The 26632-nt window shown below is 41.9% G+C and overlaps 1 non-coding gene across 1 annotated transcript; it reads right to left on the bottom strand.

Moving 5' to 3' along the window:
• Nucleotides 1–6990: 6990 nt before the first annotated feature.
• Trnas-cga (transfer RNA serine (anticodon CGA)) lies at nucleotides 6991–7065 on the bottom strand. The gene has a single exon. It is a non-coding gene; the product is annotated as a tRNA-Ser (tRNA).
• Between the last annotated feature and the right edge of the window lie 19567 nt (nucleotides 7066–26632).

Here is a 26632-nt window from a genome sequence, read left to right as displayed (position 1 = left end):
ATTGTGGAATGGTGTGTGACAATGAGAGCTGTTGCTTCATGATAACGCCTATCTCAGTGTCGTAACGCAGAAGTTATGCAACTTAAGTAGGAGACACCCGAGCATCAGCCCTATTGTTCTGATCTATGATAATGCGATTATCAGGCCTTTGGTCCCTTAGAAAGGGCCTTGAAGGTCGCCAGTTCCTGTTGGATGAGGATGTGCAGGAGGCAATTACGGACTTGTTCACGTAGCAGGACACGCTGTTTTACCAAACGGGGTATCTTCAAGCTGTTGCGCTGGTGGGATCATTGCCTCAAATCTCACGGCGATTTTCGTTGATTAGTATAACGACTCTGGACTGTACGGCTTTCGAACGAAAAATTGTTGATTGTCCCTGTTAAACTGCTCAACCGTGGTTGCAAATACTTCTAACTTGTCTAGGACTTTATCAACTTCTTCTTCACATCGTTGCTAAATTTTGTCGTTCTGAAGTTGGGAAATTTGTGGTAAGGATTATGGGAGCAAACTGCTGAGGTCATCGGCCCGTAGGCTCACGCACTACTTGATCTAACTTAAACTAACTTTAGCGAAGGACAACACACACACCCATGGCCGATGGCGGGCTCAACCTCCGACGGGGTGAGCCGCGCGAACCGTGACAATCCGCCATAGACCGCACCGCTACTCCGCGCGGCTTTGTCGTTCTGAGATATTTCTCGGTATTCGTTTCGCAAGATCTTAGTTTGTTGTTTGTTCACTTTGCACCACATTTCTCACATTTTCTCTCGATCAGTTCTATCATATTACAGCAGAATGTCATTTTCTAGCACCGTTATTCAATCTTCTAGTCGTTTTACTCATTCTGATCGATTTTCGCCTACCAATATCATTCTATTGGTCACCTATTCCCCCCAATATTTTACGGATTTTAATCTCAGTTTGACTTCCCCTATCACTCTTCTAATTTCTTTGGCGGTGCTCTACTTTCTGCAAGGGCTGCATCTATTTTTGCACTATGTTCATTACATTTCTCATCTAATTTCTGTTCCTGAATTTTCCTGTCAGTGCTAGTTTGCTGTCTTTGAATTTCCCTCAGTATTAGTTTTTTATTCATCTAATTTTTTGTTCTGTTTATCAATACTGGCTTTCTGTGTTTGAAGCTGTTACAAGAGTGAAGTCTGAGACGTGTTGAAATCGAAAGTAGGCAGTACAGCAGTACCTGTTTACAAGCTATTGTTCCCACCCTCGATATCTCATGGACATTTTCTCTCCCAGGACTATTTCAGTAGCACGTGCCAGTCCCATATTGACTTGTACCTGTACTGCACATGGGATGCCTCACACACCTCCCCCATAACGGTTTCTTCACTGCCCTTGCTGCACATCATATCGGACCCCGTTTCCATTGTGCCATCTAGCGTTACAGTGTCGATCTGGTTCAACATTGCACCTGCGCTATCCTGTTGCATCTTGTTCTGTGTGTTGCTCATCCTCGTCAAACTTCTTGCTCTCGCCTTAGTAATCATAAGCATTCCTTGGTAGAATAATTTAAGTCTGACAAAGTGACTAAATACTTCACTTACTTTACCTACAGCACAAGCAAATTTCTCACACTCTCACCAAATTAATTTTGTGATATGTTCACACAAAAGCAGAGCCTACCATAAAGGATACTTCTCCCAAAAGAAACACCAATGCAACTACACCGTTTTATGATGCTGTAACTGAAAGGCAAAAGAGAATTATGTGATCACTGCAGAAAAAGTAAAATTATAGAATATATTTATTTATTTTTTATTTATTTATTTATTGTTTTGTGGGATCAAATTAAGGAGAAGACTCCATGGTTATGGAACAAGTCAATACATGAAATTATAACACGATATTAGAAACAGATAAAATGAAATATAAAAAACATATTCAGGTGACAAGTAAGTTTAAATAAAGAAAATCAACGATGTAACACAGGAATTTGCTCAATTTTTTAGATCTTCCAAGAGCTCCTAGACAGAATAGAAGGAGTGAGCCATGAGAAAACTCTTCAGTTTAGACTTAAAAGAGTATGGGCTACTGCTAAGATTTTTGAGTTCTTGTGGTAGCTTATTGAAAATGAATGCAGCAGAATACTGAACTCCTTTCTGCACAAGAGTCAAGAAAGTATATTCCACATGCAGATTGGATTTCTGCCTAGTATTAACTGAGTGAAAGCTGCTAACTCTTGGGAATAGGCTAATATTGCAAACAACAAACGACATTAAAGAAAATATATACTGTGAGGGCAATGTCAGAATTCCCAGACTATTGAATAGGAGTCGACAAGAGGTTCTTGAACTTACACCACATATAGCTCGAACAGCCCGTTTTTGAGCCAAAAATACCCTTTTTGAATCAGAACAATTACCCCCAAAAAATAATACCTTACAACATAATCGTATGAAAATATCCGAAGTAGACTACTTTTCGTGTTGAAGTGTCACTTATTTCAGATACTGTTCTAATGGTAAATAAAGCAGCATTTAGTTTCTGAACAAGATCCTGGACATGGGCTTTCCACAACAGCTTACTATCTATCCGAACACCTAGGAACTTGAACTGTTCCATCTCGCTTATAATATTCTGTCTGATCAAAATATCGGTTCTTGTTGAATTATGAGTTAGAAACTGTAAAAACTGAGTCTTATTGTGATTTAACATCAAATTATTTTTCACAAGCCACAATCTTATTTCATGAACTACATTATTTGATACTGTTTCAATATTACACACAAGATCCTTCACTACCAAGCTGGTGTCATCAGCAAACAGAAATATTTTTGAATCACCTGTAATACTAGAAGGCATATCATTTATATAAATAAGAAACAGCAGTGGCCCCAGCACTGACCCTTGGGGAACACCCCACTTAATGTTGCCCCATTGGGACTGAACATCACTACCACTGCCAATATTGCGGAGAATTACCTTCTGCTTTCTGTTTTTAAAGTAAGAGGCGAACCAATTATGAGCTACTCCCCTTACTCCATAATGGACAACTTCTGCAGTAATATTTTGTGGTCAACACTGTCAAAAGCCTAGCGTTCGCAACCTTTTATTTAACCCGTCCAAAACCTCACAGAGAAAGAGAATATAGCATTTTCAGTTGTTAAACCATTTCTAAAACCAAACTGAACATTTGACAGCAAATTATGTGAATTTAAATGCTCCAGTAACCTTGTATGTACAACCTTCTCGATAACTTTAGGAAACACCAATGACATAGAAATAGGTCTATAACTGTCAATATTATCCCTGTCTCCCTTTTTATAAAGTGGCTTCACTACCGAGTACTTTAATCGGTCAGGAAACCGACCACTCCTAAATGGCTAAGTACTGGGCTAAGTACTGGGCTAACATACATAGAACAATACTTAAGTATTCTGCTAGACACCCCGTCATATCCATGAGAGTTCTTGGTCTTTAGTGATTTAATTACTAACTCAATCTCCCTCTTATCAGTATCATGGAGGAATATTTCAGGTAACAGTCTCGGAACACTGTTTTCTAAGAGCGCTATATGATTCCCTGTTGGGAATAAGTTCCTATTTAGTTCACCTGCTATATTCAGAAAGTGATTATTAAATACTGTACATATATGCGACTTATCAGTAACATGGACATTCCCACTACGCACTGATTCTATATCCTCGACCTGTCTCTGCAGACCAGCCACTTCCTTCATATGGTTTTAATTTTATCCTGAGACGTAGTTATTCTATCTGCACACCACTTACTTTTTGCCTTCATAATAACATTTTTAAGTACCTTACAATACCGTTTGTAATGGGCTGCTGCATTTAGATTCTGACTGTTTCTAACGTATTGATATAATTGCCACTTTGTTCTACAAGATATTCTTATCCCTCTAGTCAGCCACCCAGGCTGCCTGTTTGTGCTAGTACCCTGTTTTGAACGCTCTAACGGAAAGCAACTTTCAAAGAGCACGAGAAAAGTCTTGAGAAAAGCATTATATTTATCGTCTACTGTATCAGCGCTATAAACATCTTGCCACTCTTGTTCCTTTATAAGGTTTACAAAGATCTCTACAGCAACTGGATCAGTTTTCCTAAACAGCTGATGACTATATTTAAAACGTGTTGCAGCACAAAAATCTTTTAGAGTTAAAATTTGTGCATCATGATCTGAAAGGCCATTCATCTTTTTGCTAACAGAATGCCATTCTAGTAATGAGGAATGAACAAAAATATTGTCTATGGTTGTTCCACTGTTCCCTTGCACTCTCGTTGGAAAGAATACGGTTTGCATAAGATTATATGAATTAAGGAGGTCTGCCAGCATCCTCTTCCTTGCACAGTCACTTATACAATTAATATTGAAGTCACCACATTTAACTAACTTTTTGTATTTCCTATAAAGTCAACCAAGAACCTCCTCTAGCTTTATCAAAAATGTTGTGAAGTCAGAGTCTGGGGATCTATAAATAACAACAGTTAGAAGTTTAGCTCCATTAAATTTAACCACACCTGCACAACATTCAAACACCTTTTCAGTGCAGTACTTTGAAACATCAATTGACTCAAATGGGATTCCGTTTTTCACATACATGGCTACTCCCCCACATCGCAAAGAGCTCCTCGAAAAGCTTCCAGCCTACCTGTATCCCGGTAAAGGACGCCTCTGAATTCTCCTTATTTAAGAAGTGTTCATATACACCAATAATTTCAGAGTCAACATCTATAAGTAATTCACTAACTTTATCTCTAATACCTTGTATATTTTGATGAAATATACTAATTCACTCATTACTCGGATACCTAAGCTTTGTCAAAAGTGGTTCTTTTGTTAGAAAGACTTCCCTTAAGCAGGAATACCTGGCTTCAGACTTCTCAGAAGACTACAGTAATAACAAAGTCCTGAGCAGGTTTCGCCTAATAAAAGAGGTGTGATATCTTTCAACTTACGAGCTTCGGTATTTAAGAGTGCTATAATCTTTTTCTTCGTGACTCAGTTCCCATAATCTAATACTTTCCTAGCTGATGTATATTAGTAATTATACTAGGGGGTGCTCAGACTAACAAACAAAAGTGCTAAAGGCACTTTGTTGGATCTGATCAAGAACGAAAGCACTTTCACAAGTCCAAGGATTTTACTGACATTTTATCAAATGTTATCACTATTTGAAACAAAAACTGTATAAAACAGAAAGAGATGAAATTTATTGATGAGGCAGAATTTGGGTACAGTATTTGACATGAACATTTTGTTGACAATACATCCGTTTATGGATGTGTGACATTAATTATGAATGTGTGTGTGTGTGTGTGTGTGTGTGTGTGTGTGTGTGTGTGAGTGTATGTTTGTTTTTCTGACGAAGCATATGTATTTTTCAAAAATAGTACAGACTTTTAGACTTGGAAATACTATTAGTTACAGTGGCGTTGTCAATATCTTCAACTATTTTTGACAAATAATTCAGATCATTTGAACACTTTTGAACATGACGCCCAGTTATTCTTGTATCATACCTTTTAGATAGTTCTGAACATGACCAAATGGTGGCTACAGAGTGACTGGTTGTTTCGTTTTATCGGCTGGTAAAATACTGTGCTATAATTGATTACTGCGTTTTAAGGGCCGGTAGATTTCGAGACTGTGGTTGGAGGAGAGAAATATACGTGTTTTGGATTAGAAACTCTGATTGACCAAGATGGGGTTGGTAGCTAAAATTTTGGGCTGTTATTGGGAGATGTATATGGGTGTGTTGGCTTAGAAGCTCTCTGATCGGTCTATTTCCATTCCAGGGGGGAGTAGCATTATGCAGTTGTAAATGTGGGTGTGGCTTGATATGTCATGCGTACAGTACAGATCTGTGTATATGGCGTCACGAATGTAAACAAAGTGGCCTAGTTTGCCCAAAGATACATTACTCCCTTACTTTACAGAAATTGAGTAATTAGAAGAAAAGAAAATTAAGCTTTTAACATCCCGAGGAAATACATTAAATATTCAGAATTCTCACGAATTGGACAAGAATAAATAAAGAATATACCATACCCACACTTTGCTTGATTCAAATAAACGAAGAAAACCATAAATTTGACTATACAGGGTTTTCAGTTCCTCTGGTCCTTAGTCAGCATTTTACTTTAAACTTACATAAAGCTAATCCTGAAATCTAACGCACCAAAAGTATTTGTGCCGTCTGTATGGTTAAGCTCCGCTTCATTCGTAGTGCAACAGAAACAGAATGGCATCGCCTCTAAATGTGCCAATGAAGAGAGAAAAGTTATTCCCTTGAAAATACGAAAAACACAAGAGCAAAACCTTGATGCTTAGAAAAATGCTCATGGTGATACAACCTGGTATCCGAAACAGAGTCTAATTTTAACTGGTGTACACGCATTAATGAGGCCGCTGTAATCGCCTATCGCAGGTGTCGTACGCGGTAGCAGGCTCCGAACGTGAACAGCAGTTAAACGCATGTAATAAGCATATCACCGGCCGTGCGCAGAGCTGGCTGGTGCAGAGAGGCAATTACAGTGTCTGCGCCATATACGCCGCGAGCGGCGCCGGTCGCCTCGCCTCGCCGTAAAACAAACTCGATTACCGCCCCCGTCCTGCGCTCCTTTGTTAGAGAGCAGCCGTTAACTGCAGCACCAGATTCCAGCATAAGAGGGAACACGAAAGTTACGGCAGCCTCGCCCTGCTCGCTCCTCTCTTCTGCGGAAGTTACCTCGAGCAGTGCGTCGCACGGTACTTCAGCGTGAGGTAGGCAACTGACTTCCTTGTAAATGTAAGCGGAAGTTAGCTATTCCTTTGTTCCAAATGTACGTAAACACTCAGAATTAACTGCTGTTTTGAAGTGAAGAGTTTCCACGTATTGCCGTGAACAGCATGAATTGACATCCCGCTTCACTGGGACATGGTCATCATCATACTCGTGCAGAATGAGATTTTCACTGAGCAGCGGAATGTGCGCTGATATGAAACTTCCTGGCAGATTAAAACTGTGTGCCGGACCGAGACTCGAACTCGGGACCGTTGCCTTTCGAGGGCAAGTGCTCTACCAACTGAGCTACCCAAGCACGATTCACGCCCCGTCCTTACAGCTTTACTTCCGCCAGTACTTCGCCTCCTACCGTCCAAACTTTACAGAAGCTGTCTCACAGGAGAGCTGTGAGGATGGGGCGTAGGTCGTGCTTGGGTAGCTCAGTTGGTAGAGCATTTGCCCGTGAAAGGCAAAGGTCTCGAGTTCGAGTCTCAGTCTGGTATACAGTTTTAATCTGCCACGAAGTTTCATTTCAGCCCACACTTCGCTGCAGAGCGAAAGTCGCATTCTGGAAACATCCCCCATGCTGTGGCTAAGCCATGTCTCCGCAATATCTTTTCTTTCAGGATTGCTAGTCCTGCAAGGTTCGCAGGAGGCTTCTGTAAAGTTTGGAAGGTAGGAGACGATGTACTGGCGGAAGTAAAGCTGTGAGGACGGGGCGTGAGTCTTGCTTGGGTAGCTAGGTTGATAGAGCATTTGCCCACAAAAAACAAAGGTCCCGAGTTCGAGACTCGGTCCGCCACTCAGTTTTAACCTTCCGGGAAGTTTTCATTATACTCGTCACTGGGGTGGCCGGCGAGCGAAGGATGGGCAAAAACGCGCGATATCGACGCAATGTAATCGCTAGAAGATTATGAATGCGCAGTGAAGAAGCAACCATACCACTACGTCGCTCCGGCAAGACTGCACTATTCACGTACCACAAAGTCAAGGTTGCATGGCGAGTACGTCGATTCCGAAAGGTCCACCAACGCAGGAGTCAGCAACCGTGGAGAACAGCTTGCAGGTGACAGAACTTGCTGTCTAATTCAACAAAATACCGCACAAAATCAGACAGTGAGCAAGTTTATTATCTAGAACCACCTCCTCACCAACAAGCCACTACAGGCACGAGGTTTATTTATTTATTAATTATTTCATTAACAGTACAGAGTAGCACAGTGCCTTGAAATGTAAGGTGGGTCGGATGCTTCTTAATTTAACACCAAAGAAAAGACTTCTCGTTGTTACGATCTTATTGATATACAGTTGTTAATGTTTGCGACGAGTAGACGAAATCCATATGTGGCGATACATGGCGATTGCCTCCATGGTACTAATCAGGCAAGTGGTAAGGTTATTGTACTGCAAAGAATGCTTACATCTATGAAATGTGGTCCCTAGCGTAACTGTCTTCGTGTTTCACTTGATATGCGGTAACCTATCGTCCAAATACATGCAATACATACATCTGTTCATTCGCCTGTAAACATAAAAAAATACACCACTGCACAACCTCATCACTCATTTTACATCCGCCAAGATTTGAAAATACGGAGTTGAATTTTGCTAACAGGTATAATCAACTGTAAAGATATGACGTACAAAAGTTGTGTAACTTTACCTTCAATAAATTTTGAGACTTTAAAATAAATGTGCATTTGGACTAGAAGTCAGGACAACATAAAAGACTATCCACTATTTAGCTTTAACCTACAATACATAGATTGCAGCACCTTATTAAACATAGAAAATGATCTCGATGTAATTAATTTTAGAAATAATGTAAGTTATTTAACAAGCGTAGAACGATGGCACTATGGCCAGAGAGCACTGATGTTTCTTTTAGAAAACCGTGCCAACTATATTTTTTAAGATATAAAACTGGCACTGAAACTAAATGCTCCTTAAACATGGATGTATATTAGGAAAAATTAAAGAACCGGTACAATCCTAGTCTGGAAAGCTACACTACTGGCCTTTATAATTTTCACACCACGAAGATGACGTGCTACAGACGGGAAATTTAACAGACAGGAAGAAGATGCTGTGATATGCAAATCATTAGCTTTTCAGATCATTCACACAAATTTGTCGCCGGTGGCGACACCTACAACGTTCTGGCATGAGAAATATTTCCAACCGATTTCTCATACACAAACAGCAGTTGAGCGGCGTTGCGTGGTGAAACGTTGTTGTGATGCCTCGTGTAAGGAGAAGAAATGCCTATCATCACGTTTCCGACTTTGATAAAGATCGGATTGTAGCCTATCGCCATTGCCGTTGATCGTATAGCGACATTGGTGCTCGCGTTGGTCGAGATCCAATGATTTAGCAGAATAAAGAATCGGTGGGTTCAGGAGCGTAATACGGAACGCCGTGCTGGATCCCAACGGCCTCGTATCACTAGCAGTCGAGATGACAGGCATCTTATCCTCATGGCTGTAACGGATCGTGCAGCCACGTCTCGATCCCTGAGTCAACAGATGGGGACGTTTGCAAGACAACAATCATCTGCACGAACAGTTCGATGACGTTTGCAGCAGCATGGACTATCAGCTCGGAGACCATGGATGCGGTTACCCTTGACGTGCCATCACAGACAGGAGCACCTGCGATAGTGTTCTCAACGACGAACCTGACAGGAAGAAGATGCTGTGATATGCAAATGATTAGCTTTTCACAGCATTCACACAAGGTTGGCGCCGGTGGTGACAACTACAACGTACTGACATGAGGAACGTTTCCAACCGATTTCTCATACACAAACAGCAGTTGGGTGCACGAATGGCAAAACTTCATTTTTTCGGATGAATCAAGGTTCTGAATACAGCACCATGATGATGGCATCCGTGTTTGGCGACGCGGTGAACGCACATTGGAAACGAGTATTCGTCATCACCATACTGGCGTATCACCCGGCGTCATGGTATGGGGTGCCATTGGTTACACGTCTCGGTCACCTCTTGTTCGGATTGACGGCACTGTGAACAGTGGACGTTACATTTCAGATGTGTTACGACCCGTGGCTCTACCCTTCATTCTATCCCTGCGAAACCCTACATTTCAGCAAGATAATGCACGACTTCATGTTGCACGCTCTGTACGGGCCTTTTTGGATACAGAAAATGTTCGACTGCTGCCCTGGCCAGCACAATCTCCAGATCTCTCACCAATTGGAAACGTCTGGTCAAAGGTGGCCCAGCAACTGCCTCATCACAATACGCCAGTCACTACTCTTGATGAACTGTGGTTTCGTGTTGAAGCTGCATGGGCAGCTGTACCTGTACACGCCATCCAAGCTCTGTTTGACTGAAAGCCCAGGCGTATCAAGGCCCTTATTATGGCCAGAGGTAGTTGTTCTGGGTACTGATTTCTCAGAATCAATGCACCCAAGTTGCGTGAAAATGTAATTACATGTCAGTTCTAGTATAATATATTTGTCCAATGAATACCCGTTTATCATCTGCATTTCTTCTTGGTGAAGCAATTTTAATGGTCAGTAGTGTATTAGTATTTTGGTACGCCAAGAGGGCGGTATTAGAGCAGTTAGGCAAGTGGATGGGCATTTTTGAGAGGGGAATTCCGCTTCTCGGTCCATTGCCGATTGCAACGAGGGAATATGTGCAACTCCGGAGCTGCCTCCAGGGGTTCATGAACTCTAAGACTTTCGTCAGCAGTGTGCGTTGCAATCGGACAGCGAGTCAGTGCAGAACTTAGGTATTTAGTGCTTTACGGCTGGCCGCAACCGGAATGTGACCCACAGATGGCTGTGCGCGGACACCCTTTGAATGACAGCGGGAAACGTTGAGCTCAGATTTTTCTACAACTGTAAAAAATTTAAAGTTCTGGAAGCATAAAAGTCCAAAGCACAGACACAGAGTATTTGAGAAAAATAGATGATTGTGAAACCAAATCACCTGTCTCATAGGTTTCTCTTGCTTTTTAATCAAGCTTCAAATTTCTGTATTTGCATAACGAAATTATGAACCCACTTCGTGTTATGAAATTTTAGTTAACATTTGTTCATTATATTAACTTCAATTTTTAAAAATTTTCATTTGTACGTTTCCGGCAGTACCGTCGCTTTGACAGTTGTGAAAGTTATAATAGATATGAAACCAGAATCAGAAGATAAAGATCAAATGCTAGCTCATCCCACACACTACTATGATCTATTCCAACACTTCGAGATCCACGTTATCATCACTTTCCCTAAGCGCATTCTGCGGTTTAATGTTCAGTTGAAACTGTCTGTCCACTTCAGGCATGAAATCTAGTAGTGTTGCTCAGTAGTTGTCTTTCAAGCCTAGATTTGCCTTCCACCTACGTATTTTGGCACTAGAGTTTGGACGGCATCCACAAAATGTAGACAAGTGACAAACTGCGAGCTCCCTCGACATGAACAGCAGAAAATGGTGGCCTCTCAAGACTGCAGTAAAGAATATTTTGCTTTAAACAACAGTTCCCGGAAACTCGTTGAAAACTCAGTCGTTATAAAATTTCTGAAATGTATATTTTTAGCATGTACATCAACTTTATGTTTGGTAGTAGGGTCGGTAATAATCTTAAAGATTCTGAGACCCTCAGCGTTCATTTTACATATTGCTATCTGTATAACTTGAGACCAACCATCAGGTGAAAAAATATGAAAAGTTTTATGTGGGCACTCCTAAATAAAAAAGTGAGCAGCTCAGAACAAGAAAATTATGAATTGCGCTTTGGGCTCATATGGAAGTCAATATAGGAGAAATCGGTGATACAGCTTTACGTTAATGTTCGTATACAGTGTGGCACTATCGCACAGATAAAACTGGTTCGTCGTAAGATCAAGAGATGTCAGGAGCATGCATATATGCTACAAACTCAAAAGGAACAATGGTATGCTTTAGGCCCTTATGGTTCTCAGCGCCTCAACTGAACTTTCGCCTGAACTGCAAATATAATTAAATGCCTCTTTCTTCTCCGTTTACCACGGTTTGTGCGCCGCTCGTTTCTAAATCTACATGGCTTGTGAAGTGTTACGACTCATCGCGTTTAGGCGAAATAAACTGTACATTGAATTATTCGGACGATTTGTCGCGGAAAATTAATTTATAGATAATGGAACTTCGAGAAAATTTATATTCTTAACTAAGTGCTGATTAAAGGAGTGAAAATTTATGTGATTTATGAAATTGTGTGTGTGGAACCACAGAATTTTGGACATACTTGACTGTTTCAGTGAACATGTCTTCGTCGATCCTCCCACGATCCCTTCAGAGTTGTGAATAGGAATTTACTTTTCAGTTCTAGCGAGCTGAAATGTGGATGAGCGGACTGCAGTTTGAGGGTAAAACGTTTAGACTTAAGTACTTTATAGGCTCTTGTGGCATGTTTGAACTTCCGCTTTTAGAACCGATGCACGACTAGGAAACAATTCAAACCCGCCGCCCCAAACACCGTAGTTCTAAATCAACATTAAACTACAGGGCTGGCCAGGTGAACCAGTTTAACGACAGGGAGAAAGCAAGTGCATACCGACTTCAATATAACCATCACTAGTAAAACAAAGTGGACTGCAAAACAATCTTCAGTAGAGAACAACGTTACCTAGACATTACATTTACGGTACATAAAGACTTATTTCGTGAAGGGTAAGTACCAATGCTGAAATACGGACAGATCCCATCAAAATCTCAACGTCATTCAGCCGTGAGGCAACACTTCAACCATAGTGTGTGAATAATACTTATTCGGTTAAGGTAAATGGAATGGCTGCCTTGACTAGTAATGCTAACAGGCAGTTTTCCTGGAGCATACATTTTTATACCGTTAACACTTACACGGACAGGAAATTCCCCCACTTCGAACGAGCACGTGTTCCATGAAAACTTTCTTTTGCTGGTGAAACAGTCAGCGTCTCGCAGGCGCAAGACTTCGACCAAATCGAAGGACCTTTTATCCTCAGGTGCTCCTCTCAAAAGTGCTGTTCCTGCTTCCGTTTTTGCGGAAGTTTTAACGGCCTAAGATACCATCTGCCTTTTATATGTCTCATAACGCTCTGATCTCGAAAGAAGTTCCCGTTGCGCGGCTTGTAATCTGGAATTTTACGGTGACCTGGAGCCGTTGCCGGCATTGTTATACGTCTCGCTGAGGTTTTATGGTGTGCTTTCCGCATATACGACCGAACGTACTTAATGCACAAAACTGAAGTAATGCTTGTGAACTTTACAGCGAATTTTCGTGCGTAATGTTCCTCAGGCGGGACGCTACTTTCGTGTTTAATTGCTCGACGGAGAGTTGGTTCCCGGCATTCTCACTCTCATTCGTCTGCTGATAGGCGCTACGAAAGGCAGTCTTCTTCTAGATGAGCAGACCACCATCAAACGTGAGTGCTTTAGAAATATGCTGTTGGCTGCCAATTGTAATCAGAGTTAGTACTCGAGAGATCTTTCTCGTAGCTCACGAAAGTTGGCTTCAGGATAGCCATTACAAAAAAAAAAGACTCCTACATCCTTTTAGCTGATTTTCACTTCCCTTTTATTGTGTTATGAAACCAGTGATGGTCACCATTGCTGGCGAGCTACACGTTGTTACCGAGTTTCTGGGAGATGGGTAAAAACAAATCCTTCTGTAAGCTTTCGAGTTCGCTGATAAAAGTACGTTAATGGTGGAAAATGTACAAAAAAGTAAAAAATACTTCTGTTCTTCTCTTTTTCTGTACTACTTTATGTGAGTTAATCTCATACACAGAAACCCCTTCCCACTGCACACATACAAGGTGTCTGAGAAAGGTAACGAGAATGACTTTTTTATCCACCAAACTTTTTATTTTTCTCAAACAGCAACACTGTCCGCGTCAGGGTAGCTCCCTTCGGCAGCTATCCACCGGCGGAGTCGTTGTTTCCAGTCTTGGCAGCAGCGCTGAAAGGCTTCAACTGGTAGGGCCTTTAAGATATCTGTCACAATGTTTTGAATTTTCTCGAGGGTACCAAAATTTTGCCTTTTTACGACATTTTTAAATTTCTGGAAAAGAAAAAAGTCACAAGGACTCAGGACTGTAATACAACAAGAAATTCGTTTTTGAGGTCAAAAATTACGTGGTGTAAATGTCCGTGTTACATGGGCCTTAGTCATGATGCAGTATCCACCTGTGTGCACTGTCCAGTCTCACTCGATTCAACCTCTTCCAGAGTCTTTCAAGGATATCTTTGTAAAACACTTGCTTGACAGTTCGTCCTCTTGGCACAAATTCTTTATGTGCGATGCCACTACTGTCAATGAAGCAAATCACCATTGTTTTGAACTTTACTTTGCTCATTTTTCCGCGCGAGGAGATGTTTGTTGCTTTGTCTCAGGAGCGAACTCAAGAATTCGGTACAATTTTGGCACAAATCTTTCGCAAGTGCAAAAATGCGGTCAAACTTTGACATACGGTGTAAGTGTGTCATAGTTAAACGTCGATCTGATCCCACAAGGGCACACACACGTTCGATATTTTCGTCGATTTTTTGAAGTAGAAGATCTGCCTTCGAGAGGTTCATCTTCAGCGCGTTCTCGACCTTCCAGAAATAAATTGCGCCAGCGAAAAACTTGTGCTTTTAATAAGGAATGTTCCCCATACTCCTGTTTCAACTTTTCAGTCGTCGCACTCGCCGATTCCCCAAGTTCAATACAAAACGCGATGCCATAACGTTGCCCTAAATTCCTCTGTACCATTTTCCTAAAACACAACAGACACGCGACTTCACTGATGCCATCTTTCAGACATCACGTGATGGCAGTACGGAGCTGAAACTCGGACTGAGCATCTGGAATGGATGACTACACAGGTCTTGTCGTCCTCTGTCTATCTACTGTCGTGGACTTCTCTGACGTAAGATACTGATGTTATCTACCGTATACGCCCGACTTCTCGTTATATCTACACATCAAATGGAGCAACCACAAACATTTCACTGTAACGGCGACTAATTTAGGGTTTTAATAATAATAATTAATGTTGACTTTTTGCAGAGTGGATCATTCTTCATTTGTTGTTGCGTTACCGAAGACAAGATAGTTGTTGTGCGAACGTGGGAGTAACCAGTGATATGTGCTTCGTTTACTCCACGCAAGTGCAGCGGGCGTTACATACACGTTTTTACTCTTTGACTGTTTGTTCAGTTACTTTTTTCCGAGTTAGAGAAATAAAGTATTTTGTGCAAGCTGTATGTGGGTTCAATTTGTTGCCTACATAATTGGTGACACCGGGAAAAATAAGAATAGCTCTTGCAACTTAATATGGTGCGACAGATTCGCCAAATATGGAAGAAGCTAACAAAATTCTGCAAGGAACAAACGACGAGATAGACAATTAAAGCAAGTGATTGGGCTTTTGGAACTTGGAATGCCGAAGAATAATAGCAAAACGGAATCCATAATCTTGAAAACTCTGGTTCTAAAAGCCACACCACGAGCGCACTCACATGCCGAAGATCTTTCACGCACGTGTCACGATTGCAGTTAATAGCGCCTCCATTCACGTCTACTCACCCGGACGTATGGTTTGCGATAATTAAGAATATCTTCGAGCATCAACGTATCGCCGAAGACCGCGATAAATTCACTCTCGCAATTAGCAACCTGGATCATAGGGCAAAAGCGATAGTCTCTGATATGATCATACGTCAGCCGCTCCAACAATCATACACCACACGTAAAACGGCGTTGATCGGTCATTGCATGAAATTACCTGAACAGCGACTTTCGCAGGTGATGTATCAGGAGAAGCCGGAGGACGAAAGTCCATCTGAATTTTAGACACATTTTCACAGTATACTCAAAGCAAGCGTGATTTCCAATGAATTTTTAATGCACGTCTGGCGACAGCAGCTCCCTCATCAAGTTCTCCTGACGTTGATTGCGTACGAAGGACAGTCTCTCGACAAGTAACTGCAAATAGCTGACGGAGCTTTCTCTACCCTACAGTCGACGCTCGTAGCGCCCGTAGCAACGTCATATGCCACCTGTGCAACGGATGCCAATGATTACTCACCGCAATGGTTACAACAATCGCAGTTAAGTTGTGCAGCCACACGTTACAGACAAAAAAACAGGCATCATTGAGGGGATCAGGAAACTGCAAGACAAAGTGGAAAATATTGCTACTCGGCTGGATAACCTGGAGCTGCAAACGTCCACCAGGTCCACCAGCAACAAGAAGAGGTCACACTCCAAACAGGATCAAGCACACGCCGACAATTTTTGCTGATATCACAAACGATTCGGCACACAAGCTGCGAGACGCACAAAACCTTGCCGGCCGCGGTGGAAGAGCAGTTCTAGGCGCTGTAGTCCGGAATCGCGCGGCTGCTACGGTCGCAGGTTCGAATCCTGCCTCGGGCTTGGATGTGTGTGATGCCCTTAGGTTAGTTAGGTTTAAGTAGTTCTGACTTCTTGGGGACTCATGACCTCATATGTTAAGACCCGTGGTGCTCAGAGAAATTTTAGCACAAAACCTTGTGGATACCCAAATGGCGATGGCATTCCGCTCTAGGCGCCACGGGCTGCAGCACTCACTAACGGCGCCGTATACGAACGAGGAACGAGGTGACAGTTGCAGGCAGCGACACGCACAGTCAGGGTAAGGCACTTGAAGGCTTCCAGTATATCTTTATGCCACTCTGCGTCACCCTGCGAGTATAAGCTATCATTGCACAGATTACTAGTGGTTGGTAGACTCTCAGGCCTCAACTTCCTGATAGTCACCGGCTCGGAAATGAGTTCCTTGCCAGCCCCGAGCTTTGTTAAGAACGACACGGGGAAGCCTTTGAAACTGATAGCAGTTAACAATCAAAGTATAAACATGTACGGCTGTAAAGAGCTCACCAAAGATATTGGTTTATCGACCGTTAAAAGCGGGATTTTGTAGTGGCAGATATTTTACAGCCGATCTTAGGCACAGACTTCGTGTGTCATTTTGCACTCACCGTGGACTTGGCAAATAACTCTCTTACTACCGGATCAAATAGGCGCATGATAACAGGTTTTCGGTGCAGTGCGGCAGAGGTGTTTAAGGAGGAATCAGTAGGTCAGCTATATGGTCTCCCCAACAAGAAGCCATAAAGACTCCAGTAGTTAAACTTAATAAATGTTCATATGTGTGTGAAATCTTATGGGACCTAACTGCTAAGGTCAGCAGTCCCTAAGCTTACACACTGCTTAACCTAAATTATCCTAAGGACAAACACACACACCCATGCTCGAAACTCCGCCGGGACCAGTCGCAAAGTCCATGACTGCAGCGCCCAAGACCGCTCGGCTATGTCAGTGATCGGAGTGGCCCCCACCCATGTTGCGCATACGTCTACCACTGTTAAGGCCATCCGTAGCTGGGAGTGGAACCACTAAGTCTAGATGGACATGGGCAAATCTTACTGGTGACCGTGTGAAATTCCAAATTTCTGCGTGAACGTGTCGTCCTGCTTTGCAGAGCGCGGGATTAAATAAAAAAAATGACTCTTACCACTAACGGACTTAACTTCTGTGGTCATCAGTCCCCTAGAACTTAGAACTACTTAAACCTAACTAACCTAAGGACATCACACACATCCATGCCCGAGGCAGGATTCGAACCTGCGACCGTAGCAGTCGCACGGTTCCGGACTGCGCGCCTAGAACCGCGAGACCACCGCGGCCGGCATACATCGATATAGTCATTCAAACGTCGTACTCTTTTACTTTCACAAAGCTAAGTGTCCAATTCCGTTCTTATATTCAATTAAACGTCCAGTCGTATAGTCCACAGATCCTATTATCGGTTATTCGGAAAATAATAGAGTTTAATACTGGGCGCTACTTTCTCTCGCGCACACATTGTCTCTGATATTCTTAGTCCGTGATCTCACGGCAAGAATATACCTAGACCTCAGTATATGTTTCAACGTAAGTCTGCCCCGTATAAATTAAATATAGTCACTTTTCTTGGAGTTTAACGAAAGTGCCATCCCTTCGGCAGCATATCACATGAAAATGGCAGCTATATCGCACGCTTCAGTTACGCAGACTTATTCAGAGCGCAGACAAGAGAACTAACAGTAACCGCACGGTTTATACGTAGAATTTAGAAACAAAAGTAGCCGCATAAAACCCTTTTAGATTTCCTTGATGCGCTGCTTTGCTGCGAGCGTTATCATGATGAGAGATTATATATCGCTAACTTTAATTAAAACTTTTTCAATGCGTTAATTATTTCCGATATTATCGATCGCCTCTCCCCTTTATGAGAAGAAGCCTTATAATCTTGTTCTCAATTAAAAGAGCGGCTACAGTCCACTCAAGCAAAATAATATAACCTTCTCACTCACATTACTTTTGTCACACACCTTGTGAATATGGACTGATATTCGTTAATATTTTAATTGAAATAATAAGGAAGCAAGCTGGCCATTAGAGACTACAGTGCTAGCACCTCGACATTACGACATCTACGACGTGCAGAGGCGACAGCCTCCTATGCTCCGTTTTATAAAAGTTATCGCTCAATAACCAGTTTGTCGTGCCGAGTGACTGGAATAACGTAAGATCCTGACACAACAGTGCCATACGATCATTTCATTTCTCTGCCGTCCATGTGGCAAACACTTGTTATCAGTGCATCTCACAGTGACCACATCCTGGCTGCCCAAAGAATGGGACACTGCTTCTCCGAAGTCGTGAAGTTACTGCCATTGATAATCAGCCGCGGATGACAGGGGCTGCAGCCGACTGTAACGTATAACAGCGGAGAGACACTAAAGCATCGCTAGGCAGCGCATTGCTGGAGGAAAAAAACTGAAAAAAAGGACTCTCAAATGTTTTGTGAAATCATTTGTGTAAATGTAAAAAATGATATAGATGAGAGAATCGTTTGACGTCGCCCTGAATGGTGCTCGAAATCATATACGGCGGGTGAGATGTTCGTGCGTTATTGCCATGAGACCACTGAGAACTCTAAGATTTCAAGTTAAACACAGCATTTTAAATTCTCAATCTGCTGTATAATGTATACGATTTCGTGTACGATTCCGTGCATAATTCAAAGGCGTCTCAAATACTTTCCTACACTATTTTATTTCTTGCTTTTAGATACATTATGTAACAAAATTTTCATTTTTTTTATTTTAAAACTTTTTTCAGGAGGAATGAATATCTTATGTTCAAATATCGATTAATATTCTATTATTATTAACAGCATATAAGTCAAGAGAAGGCAGAGAAGTTTCAATTTAGGCTGTAATTTGATACTCTTTGTTCGTGAAATACTTCAGTTTTCCTCTGATCACTAATTAAGTTTTTTTATTACGCTGATTACATTCCAGCAATTAATTCTTGTATTCCACAACTATACCTCAGGCTGATTACATTGATACCCCATTTGTCCGTTTCCCACTATTCGTTTGACTATGAAAATTCCGACAAAGATCCATTGTGTAATTTCTGGGGCAACTTGTTTTCGCTCCGCTCAATTAGTCCAATAGAGAGAGCTCTGGAAATGCGGTTGGTTTGCAAAAGGTGGAATAATTTTGATTTTCGTAAAGAATCAAAGTTATCCGCCATCTTGAAAGAAAACGCTACGAAATGGTGCTTTTTTCCGGTTTTTCCTGAGTAACACGCTTCCATAGCATTCCTGGCAAGAGCATGACACAATTAGTTTTAAAGAGCATTACAGTTTCCTCAAGTTTCATACATAACATATTGAAAAATTCGGAACAGCTACTGGGATATGGGAGTGTGAAAACAGCAATAAGTTGGATAAGTCAGAGGTTTCACCTTTCTTAGTACAGTTTTGCATACTGACCAGTGTTGTAGAGGATTTAATTTCCTTCACTGTATGGACTAAATACTTATAATTACTACCTATACATTCCGATAAATGTTGCATTGACAATTTTATTGAAAACAGGCTCGTAACTGAAAATACCGTCCCCAGTCAAAAATAGCATTCCTGAAAGAAATATCGTCTTTAAACCATTACGTTTGCAACCTACAGGGTGTCCACAATTCCAGTTTCAATATGCTGTAGGGAATCAAAATTCAGAATGTCTTCAAATTTGGACAGCATATTACTGATGGAACGGGGAAACATCATGGAACGAAAATTTAATCAATAGCTGGCGCTGAATGCCCAACTTGACTATCTGGAAAGATCGGGCGCAATGGTGATAAAACTCTTTCAGACGCAAGGTAACTGTGCGGCAGCAGCCCTGCTGAAGTTTCGGATCTTCAAGGTATGAAAAAAGGGCATTGGTCCACAGTCTGCTAAGGGTCTGGAGAAAATGATACCAACATTCGAAAAGACTGATTCTTTTATCTTTTGCACAGCCATCCTTGTTAAATAGGAGTAGAGAGGACCACAGCCGATAGGAATATTACTATTTTCAACACTACCGTCAGCTACAATTTCACTATTAATTTATTGGCAACCATTTCCGACGATACACTTTGTCATCATTAGGTCCTCTAAATATATAGTCTTATAGTGGCTGAATTTTCCCAAAAGACACAAATGAGAAAGTCCCAGGTGAAAGTAACCGGTGTCCACATCAACCACCGTGAGTAGTTGCCTACCACGAGAGCTGATACGGACACGGGTTACTTTCACGTGGGACTTTCTGATTAATGTATTTTGAGAAAAATAAGCCACCATATATTTAGAGGGCCTGATGATGACGAAGTGTATCGCCGAAACCGGTTGTCAATAAACTGATAATGAAATGATAGCTGATAGTAGCGTTGAAATTTGTAACAGGTTCTTTTGAAGCGCAGTGTGGCAAATGGAGCAGAGCAGCTGATTCGACGTCTGTCGAAGATGTGCCCACAGCACTGTACGAAGGGTCGAACGGTGGTGCGCACACATGCACTGCACGGGTAATTGCGCGAACGTAGGACATGCCAACAAGCACGATGCATAAAATCCTACGAAATATCCTGCATTGCTATCCATACAGAATTACCCATGTTCTGGAGCTACTTACTGCTGGCCTTTCAGAAAGACAAACATTCGCTCTGGAATTTCTTATTCTCATGGAAGAGGACGATGAATGGTCAAGGAACATTCTTTGGAGAGACGAATCCCATTTCCAAGAGCATGTCAATACGCAGAATTGTAGTATCTAGGCAACGCAAAATCTGCACCCGCGTAAGCCGGTACCACTTCATACAGCGTTTATCATAGGGCCGGATTTTTTTCCGAGGAGACGAGACGGACCAACGGCATTCCGACCCATCAACATGGGAGATAGGTGGGTAAGATCATTTTATGCAAGATGGCGCCCTTCAGCACATTGCACTGCCACTGAAACGACAGCACATTGCACAGCCACTGAAACGGTTGCTGCAGAGGCTTTTCGGAAATGCTAGAATTATCAACCTACAGCCTCTCCGTCCAGATACCATGACCTTAATCCATGTGACTTCTGGCTGTGGCATTTTCTGAAAGAGTTTATGTTCAGTACTTCAGTTACGAACGTAGCGGAACTAAAGGCACGCGTTGGACAACGCATTCTGAACGTAACCACCGAGAACTTCGATATATCGTGGGACATGCTGTTTCTCCATTTTATTTGTGGCAGAAAACGGTGGACAGCATAATGTACATGTCTTGCGCCAGTCTCATACAATTATGCAGCAACCGATGTCATTTTGCTTTTTATGCTGTTTTTGCTTCCGTACATTTAAAATCGATTTTTCCCATCCGATGTGGTACGACCTTGCCGATGTAAATGGACTTACTAACAGTGCCACATTTGCTGAATGAGGAACTTGTGCAGTTGTGCACATTGAACAGAACTGATGGTGTAATAGCCATTGTATTGCCATTATTTGTAGCCGGCCCCTTTTACATTAAGGTACTTACAGCTCCATCTATTAGTAGCATTTTCGTTTTTTTTTGTTTGTTTGGTTTTTTTTTTTTTTTTTTTTTTTTTTTTTTTTTTTTTTTTTCGTGCCAGTGGCCTTGCCGCTGTGGTAACATCGGTTCGTGTTAGACCACCGAACTTAAGAGCTGTTGGGCTGGGCTAACACTTAGATGGGTGACCATCCAGTCAGCCGAGCGCTGTTGGTTCAAGTGGTTCAAATGTCTCTGAGCACTATGGGACTTAACTTCTGAGGTCATCAGTCCCCTATAACTTAGAACTACTTAAACCTAACTAACCTAAGGACATCACACACATCCATGCCAGAGGCAGGATTCGAACCTGCGGCCGTAGTGGTTACGTGGTTCCGAACTGTAGCGCCTAGAACCGCTCGGCCACCACGGCGGGCCGAGCCTGTTGGTAAGCAAGGAGTACACTCAAACCGAGGAGCTACTTGATTGAGAAGTAGCGGCTCCGGTCTCGTAAACTGACATACGGCCGGCAAAGCGGTGTGCTGACCACATGCCCCTCCAGATCCAGTGATGCCTGTGATCTGAGGATGAAACGGCGGCCGGTCGGTAGCATTGGGCCTTCCAAGGCCTGTTCAGATCGAGTTTTTTCACGTGACGTTTCCCCCTTCGCCAACAACATCCTATTCAAATTTGATGTCATTCTGAGCACTGCTTCTCTTTTTACAGCGTTTACAAACTGTAACTTCAATTATACCCTGCATACCTATAGTTCATGAGATTCATGTAATTTCTGAAGAACAAGTATTTCTGAAAAAGGAAAACACAAATTTTTAATGCTTTTGCATATACTTATATTTCAACAAAATACTTTTTTAGAAATAGATCTTATTTCATTATCATTGTTGGTCCGTCGTTGACGTGGCTACCCATCTTTCCCTCACTCCTTCCCCTCTACAGCATTCTTCTTTCCACTGGACGGCCCTTGGAAAGCGCGGTCGTGCCGTATTGTAGTACGTGCTCATTCGTTCAAAATTCCATATGCACATCGGGCTGTGTGCGTTACATGTGCTGAAAGTCTGTGTGAAGATGAAACATCGTTGGTGAAAGAGACAGGGTTCAGCAACCGTAATAGATAGGTTTGCTTAATCTCCACATGTGAATCGTTTCGCCTGCTCTAAGCATGATCAGATAATCTGCGGGAATTACAAACCGGTATAAGTTGCTGTAAAAGGCAATAATAAATGAAGAAATTAAAAAGAACAAGAGGCAGATATATACTGATTGGACTAAGGAGCAGAGGGCCACATTTGTGTTTAAAAGGGTGAGGAGGGGTATACATTTCAGTTCATAAATGATTGTACTATAACTGAGCTTACCGATAAAACTTTCTTGCTAATCGTAACAGAGGCGTCGAAAGTAATTAAGAGTCGCAGAGAACTTGGCGGTGACAGCCAGACATCCGCTGTCAATGCTTCATTTCTTCACCCATGAAGAACCTGCCCCATGGCACAAATAGGGTCTGTTTACAATGCCATGAGTACGCGCTGTCATGCCGTCAACTAGACTGTTAAGGAAGTGTCAAATGGGGCCCTGTGCTCCATAGCCCTATAGGTGTATGTATGTCTCTTCTTATTTTTAATCTATTTATTTATTATTGCCTTTAATAGTGATTTATACTTATACCAGTTTGTAGTTTCCTCAGATTGTCTGATATTGCCTAGAACAAGCGAAACACGACACATGTGAAGATTAAGTAAACCTATCCCTGACAACCAATACTTTTTTTTATTCGAAAGAGACAGGTCTAAACAGACTATGTGAGTCAAGTGAAAAACGTAAACTTACAGCACAATGTGATTTTGAAAACAGCACCAAAGTAGTCTGGGTTCTTACTTCGTACCAAATGAGATATAATAATGACAAGCTGATAGCAGTTTATCTCCGAAGAGAGGCCTCCAGTTTGCAACTGTACCGTCCCTTCGGTCGTTGAATGAACATGTTTTCAATTTCAAAGATCACTGCTTTCTCTGTTACTTGGTTAACGAAAGTAAAAGAGAGTTTCGCCTGGAAACCAGAACCACAAAGGCCAGACTTCGAAAAAATTGTGGAGATGATACATTGCAGACTCCAGATTTATCTTTAAAAAAAACGGGTTACAAAATTCTCAGTGATAACTGGTACAATAAAGGGAAAAGTAACGTGGAAGAAAACCGTTTTCGAACCCTCAAGGCTGTAGCTGACAACACTGTAGAAGACATTCATTCTCACTTTTATGACAGTAGCGTTTACAGTCTTCAATGGACATCCTTCAGCATCTGGAATCTGTGATACCATCTTCTTTACTTTATTTCATGGTAGTGTGATTCTGAAACACAATAAAGGTGAGCTGGATGGATGGATGAAAAAGTGTGTCGCATTTTCGCATTCAGTGATATCTGTGGCAGGACCGCGATCGTTTTTGTCATCATTACTCACTGGAGTAGATAGTTATTTATACAAAAGACTTGGATCCCTACTTCTTGTAAATATATTATCATCTTATGGATTTTCTCCCAGCTTAATCTCGTTGTTTGAGAAGGGAGCGAGCATAAATGAGCACTAAGCTGGTAATAGAAGACGCAGATGTGTGAACTGTGAAGATAGTCATTTCGTTGTCTTCCGAACACGATTCTGTTGTTGTCGTTGAAGAAGACGTTGATCTTTTAGTTTTGGTGACATTTTTAGCTCCAGACTATATGTTCTTTTGCAGATCTGGAAGCGGTAACATAGGAAATGATCTGTCTTCCAAAACGTGCTTCAAATGTGAAGATATTGTAGAAAACATGTGATATAATGATGACAAGCTGACAGCAGCTTACCCCCGTAGATAGGCTTTCAATCTGCATGTGTATCGTCCCTTAGGTCATTGAATTAACATGTTTTCAATTTCAAAGATCACTACTTTCTCTGTTACTTGGTTAACCAAAATGATAAGTAGTTGCGAAACCACCTCCGCTCTTTGGGGCAGGAGAAAATTAAATTTTGCACCACACTTGAGAGTGCTGTTTCCTACAGAAAAAGTGATGATATTTTCATCAAAGCTCCAAGTGCAAAAAAAAAAAAAAAATCGTGAGAGCAACTGTATATTTCGTTGTGGCTCGTTGCGGAGGTGTCTCGAACACATCTATAAATGAGTTGCGATATCTTCGCTTTTCTGAAGATGCTGCAAACACCAAATTTGATTTGACACGCCTGCCTCCAACAAGGCGTGCATTTCAATATCATGCATATAGAATTTATCTACAAGTTCAGATGCGGCAGGCATATGAGCCCCGTTTCAGCGGCAGTGAATAAAGAACCAGCTCCAGATGTATTGCTGAACATCATTTCATGCGAATGCAGAAAGACATGTGACAACAAATACAGCTGCAAAAAGCGGAACTTTCATGTTCCATTGTATGTGTTCTTTTTCGATTCGAGTCATGCATCAAGTAAGGCGCTGCAGTCATGGACTGTGCGGTTGGTCCCAGCTGACGTTCGAGTCCTCCCTCGGGCATGGGTGTGTGTGTTTGTCCTTAGGATACTTCAGGTTAAGTAGTGTGTAAGCTTAGGGACTGATGACCATAGCAGTTAGGTCCCATAAGATTTCACACACATTTGAACATTTTTGAACATGCATCAAGCGGTACTGCATCAGAGATTCTAAAACATCGGTCATTACGCAAAACTGCACTAAAGAACGTTTTTAAGTCTAAACTACTGTTTAATCAAACTTTTTGCAATTTCTTGACTTTTTGCAGATTTTCACAGCCTCGTATATCAGTATCTGTTCCAAATTTTCAACATATCATGCACGCTACTTGCAGCAAATTTAACGCTCTTTGATACTGGTGTATTTTTGCCTAAAGTGCACTAGAAGCATGTTACTGAGGAAAAACGGAAAAAGTGCACTTTCTTAGCGGTTTTCATCAAAATGGCGGATAACGCACCAGGGGAAGAAAGTCTGAAACTTGGTTATTTCACTAGAAGTGTGTTAGGTGTCAGGCAAATCCAACACCTTCCATGAAAACCCTGACATGATAAGCAAATCCAGTAGTATGTCACATAGCTCCGAATAAATCGTGACATTAAATTAACCAAATTAATACGAGTAATGAGTGAGCAAATGGAATACCACAGACTAACACAAGAATGCCTAAATGCATGTCGTACCTTCCCACCGTGAGACCGACGCAGTTCCGAGGGGAGAAACGAGGACAGAAGCCGAGAGCAGAAGGCCCTACGATAAGGGACGGACTGGAAACCCACGTCGCCAGCTAACCACTAAGGCTCACCACCCGCACGTTTTAGCGTGAGACTTTTTCGCGTCTTAGGTACGTCAAGGACCACCCCCCAGCCCATGTTAAAAGATAGAGCCCTCCAGAAGAACAGTATAGATCTTACAATAACGCTAAAAGGACCACACCAGCTGCAGGTTTTAGCGTGAGACTTTTTAGCGTCTCTGCTACGTTGCAAACTTTTAAAACATTGCCCCACCACGAAAAGTATAACTTTTCTCATTGGATAGACAGAATTTTTGTAGGCGGAGCTTAAGGTTAACATTGAGACCCTGATTGGTCAGATGAAAACACAGCCAGATAGCTTTTTTAAATCTACTTCGGTAAATTGTAGTAAGGAGAAGTTAGGAGAGTTAGTTCCGAGACGGTGAGCTGGATGGCTGGTGCGCCGGCCGCTGTCGCCCTGACGCTGCCTCAACACCGACAAGGTAATGAACGCGCGGGGATGCCGCATTTTTGAGCGCATAAGGCTTCACTCAGAACTGCAGAAGACTCATCTGTTACACCCCTTTTTTGCGTAATACTAGTGTCGATCGTTAATTAAAACTCATGGTGTTCACATTTGCCACTTGAAGAACAGATCTGAAACGTGATGATTTTTCTTTTATATAGTTATTGAGAAGCCACATCAGCCACTGTAATTTACGACAAGTTAGATAAGTAATTAAAGATAATTGAGGGTCACTGTAGACCATTTTG

This window comes from Schistocerca gregaria, chromosome 2, assembly GCF_023897955.1.
Source record: "Schistocerca gregaria isolate iqSchGreg1 chromosome 2, iqSchGreg1.2, whole genome shotgun sequence".
Taxonomy (NCBI): domain Eukaryota; kingdom Metazoa; phylum Arthropoda; class Insecta; order Orthoptera; family Acrididae; genus Schistocerca; species Schistocerca gregaria.
This window is presented reverse-complemented; position numbering and strand designations above follow the sequence as displayed.